General features: G+C 40.4%; 1 protein-coding gene across 1 annotated transcript in view; it reads left to right on the top strand.

Moving 5' to 3' along the window:
• Window positions 1-1,174: 1,174 nt before the first annotated feature.
• The window catches only part of LOC122261572 (neuropilin-2-like), a gene marked incomplete in the record, with an annotated part of 149,918 nt that continues 147,282 nt past the window's right edge, over window positions 1,175-3,810 (top strand). The window contains 1 exon segment of the mRNA XM_086534774.1: window positions 1,175-1,295.

Below are 3,810 nucleotides of genomic sequence, written 5' to 3'. Positions count from 1 at the left end.
GAGAAGTTGGGGGAGGAGGGAGGAATAGGAGGACTAGGAGGGAGGTGGAGGAGGAGAAGAGAGGAATAGGTGGAGGAGGAGGGAGTGGTGGAGGAGGAGGAGGAGGAGGAGGAGGAGGAGGGAGGAGTAGGAGGAGGTGGAGGAAGAGGAGGGAGGTGGAGGAGGAAGAGGGAGGAAGGAGGAGAAGGTGGAGGAGGAAGAGGGAGGAATAGGAGGAGAAGGAAGAGGGAGGTAGAGGAGGAGGCAGTGTAGGAGGGGGAGGGAGGAACAAGATGAGGAGGAGGAGGAGGAGGAGGAGGAGGAGGAGGAGGAGGAGGAGGAGGAGGAGGAGGAGGAGGGAGGTGGTGGTGGAGGAAGAGGGAGAAGGAGGAGGAGGGAGGTGGTGGTGGAGGAAGAGGGAGAAGGAGGAGGAAGAGGGAGGGAGGAGGGAGGTGGAGGGAGGTGGTGGAGGAGGAGGAGGAGGAGGAGGAGGAGGAGGAGGAGGAAGAAGAGGAGGAGGAGGAGGAAGAAGAAGAAGAGGAGGAGGAGGGAGGAAGGAGAAGGGAGGAGGGATGAGGGAGGAAGGAGGAGGAGAAGAATTAGGAGGAGTGAGGAGGAGGAGGAAGAGGGAGGAGGGAGAGGGGGAGAAGGATTAGGAGGAGGAAGTGGGGGGGAGGATTAGGATTAGGAGAAGGAGGAGAAGAAGAAGAAGAAGAAGAAGAAGAAGAAGAGAGAAGAAGAAATAGCAGCAGAAGTAAGATCAGAAGCAGTCGAATGAACAGCAGCAACAGCAGGAAAACAGCAAAAGAAGCAGGAGGAGCAGTAACAGTAGGAGGAGCAGGAGGAGGAGAAGAAGCAGAAGCAGGAGGAGGAGAAGTAGAAGCAGGAGAAAGAAGAGCAGGAACAGCAAGATCAGCAGAAGCAGGAGAAAGAAGAGAAGACGCAGGAGAAAGAACAGCAGAAGCAGGAGAAAGAAGAGAAGACACAGGAGAAAGAACAGCAGGAACAGCAGAAGCAGGAGGAGCAGGAGAAAGAAGAGAAGATGCAGGAGAAAGAACAGCAGGAGAAGCAGAAGCAGGAGAAAGAACAGCAGGAGCACACGATCAGCAGAAGCAGGAGGAGCAGGTGCTGTACAGGTGCACGCGGGGGTTTTAAGTCTGCTTGTCTGGCACGAGGTCGCCAGTTACCCGCCGGACGTCAGTGTGAGAGTACGTTTCTCGGCTCGCTCTCGCCGCCTCTGTTGTCGTCCCTGACTTCTAAAGGGAGAGAAAATAACGTTTTTTCATTTGATCTTATTTGTTCTTTTCTTCGTCATGGTGGGATATTTTGCTCTCGTTGTACAACCTTTCCGTCGATCAAGTGTTGGAAATCGTAGACCGAGCGAGAGAGAGAGAAAGAAGTAGAAAAAAATCAGTTTGTGTTGTTATTAATAGCAAAGAAATTGGTTTCTTTTTTAATGCCAAAAGCCATCTCCAAACGTTTTTATATTATTTTTTTCTAAGTATCTAAGTCCGTGTCGTGTTATGGCTGAACACCACCCGCAGTGTTGGATATATTGTGTTATTTTTTTTATTTTTTATTTTTATTTTTTTTTATTTTTTATTTTAAAACTCAAAGCTCAAACGGTTTCCAAAAACGAGAAGAAAATTAGAAAAAAAGGAAAATGAATGAACTGAGTTTTGAAAACAATGAAACAGAAAGAAGAAAGAAGAAAGTTTTTTTTTTTTTTTTTTTTTTTTAAGGAAAATGAAACGTAATGACTGTATTTCCATTGGTGATAGTAATAGCTGAAATAGTATTGCTAGCACTAGTAGTTGTAATAGTATTATTAGAAGTATTAGTAGTGGTAGTAGTAGTAATAGTAATATCAACACTAATAGTAATATAAGATCAGTACTAGAAATAGATACATTAGAAATAGTAATAGTATTTGTGCTAGTAGTAACAGTAGTAGTTGTGATATAATATTAGTAATATATAAGTAATGACATTAAAAGCAGTAATAGTATGAGTGATAGTAGTAGTAAAGATAATAATAGCAGTAGTAGTAATAAGTAATAGTAATAACAACAGCAGTAATAGTAATAATAGTAGCAGTAGTAGTAATAAATAGTAAGCATAGTAACAATAGCAATAATATCAATAACAATAATAAATAAAAAAGCAATAAAAAGTAACCCATAGTGACAAAAAAACAAAACCAAAAACCAAAAAAAATAAAATAAAAAAATAAAAAAATGAAAATAAAAGACTAAACCAGCCCACAGCCGTTTCCATTAAGACACAACCAGTGTGTGATCTCTCGTGTGCGTGTGTGTGCGTATCTGAGCGCAGGAACTTTCACTACATAATGGTTGACATGCACTTCTCGACTGACCTGACCTTGTGTCCCGCCTGTGCTCTTTAATTAAACAAACGTCTACTACCGGAAACAACTGTCTAGGCTGTTTAGGCTCCTCTTGTGGAAGATCTTTGCCTTTAGGTGAGTATCTCCTTTTTTTTTTTACGTTTTTTTTTTTTTTTTGAGGGGGGTCTATTTTTTTTTTTTTTTTTCTCCTTTGCGTTCGGACCGGCCTTGAGTTCTGGATTCTCGCGTTTTCTCGCGGATTCTCGTGCTCAGGGGATACGGAAGTATTTTCTTTCTTTTTTTTTGGTTTGTTTATGTTTTTTTTTTGTTTTTTTGTATTTTTCTTTTATTCTTATGTGTTGAGATTTTTTTTTTGATGGTATGGTATTGTCTTTTTTTTTAGTATTATCATTATTTTTTGTCTTACTGCTGTAACTCTTCTCTTGACTCAAGCTGAACTTCAGGTGAATTTAGGTTAATTGTTTATTGAAAGGTCAGTGTGTGTGTGTCAGTTTATGTGTGTGTGTGCGTGTTTATGTGTGTGTATGAGTTTATGTGTGTGTGCGTGTTTACGTGTGTGAGTTTATGTGTGTGCGTGTTTGTGTGTGTGTGTGTATACGTGTGTGTGTGTTTGTGTGTGTGTACGTGTGTGTGTGTGTGTGTGTGAGTGAGTTTATGTGTGTGTGTGCGTGTTTACGTGTGTGTATGAGAGTTTATGTATCTGTGCGTGTTTACGTGTGTGTGTGTGAGTTTATGTGTGTGTGCGTGTTTGTGTGTGTGTGAGTTTATATGTGTGTGCGTGTTTACGTGTGTGTGAGAGTTTATATATGTGTGCGTGTTTACGTGTGTGTGTGTGTGTGTGTGAGAGTTTATGTGTGTGTGCGTGTTTACGTGTGTGTGTGTGAGTTTATGTATGTGTGTGTGTTTACGTGTGTGTGTGTGAGTTTATGTGTGTGTATGTGTGTCTGAGTTTATGTGTATGTGTATGTTTGCGCGTACGTATGTATCTTTTGTCTATTCTTTTATTTAATGCCTATTTGATTTTCCTTTTTTAAATGTACCTCCTATTACAATTACCGAGGTCGTTTCACTACAAGAATTAAGCGTGACCATAGACTTATTGTTAAACCCGGACATAACATTTTTTTTTTATCTCTCTCTTTTCATTACAATTGTTAATCATTCCCACTTCGTTAAGGTCGTTGTTATTGTGAAATTCTGATTCAGATATACATAAGGTAAAACGGGGCAAAAAAAAAGAATAAAATGTTGGTCATTCTTAACGGTTTAGGCTCGTTACTGTTTGGGTTTCCTGTTTTCTTTGATATTCATTTCATGTCCATTTTCATTTCGATTCTCGTTTTCTTTCATGGTCGTTTTCTTTGAACATGTTTTATTTTATTATTGTGAGTTAATTGTTTAAGGAAATCATTTATCTCATAGTAGAGTATCAGGGTTTTATTTGGCATATGCTAATTATAATT

This window comes from Penaeus japonicus, unplaced genomic scaffold, assembly GCF_977035675.1.
Source record: "Penaeus japonicus unplaced genomic scaffold, GWHDUDI00000001_assembly GWHDUDI00000042, whole genome shotgun sequence".
Classification (NCBI taxonomy): domain Eukaryota; kingdom Metazoa; phylum Arthropoda; class Malacostraca; order Decapoda; family Penaeidae; genus Penaeus; species Penaeus japonicus.
Note: the sequence above shows the minus strand (reverse complement) of the source record. Positions and strands in the feature narration are given on the sequence as shown.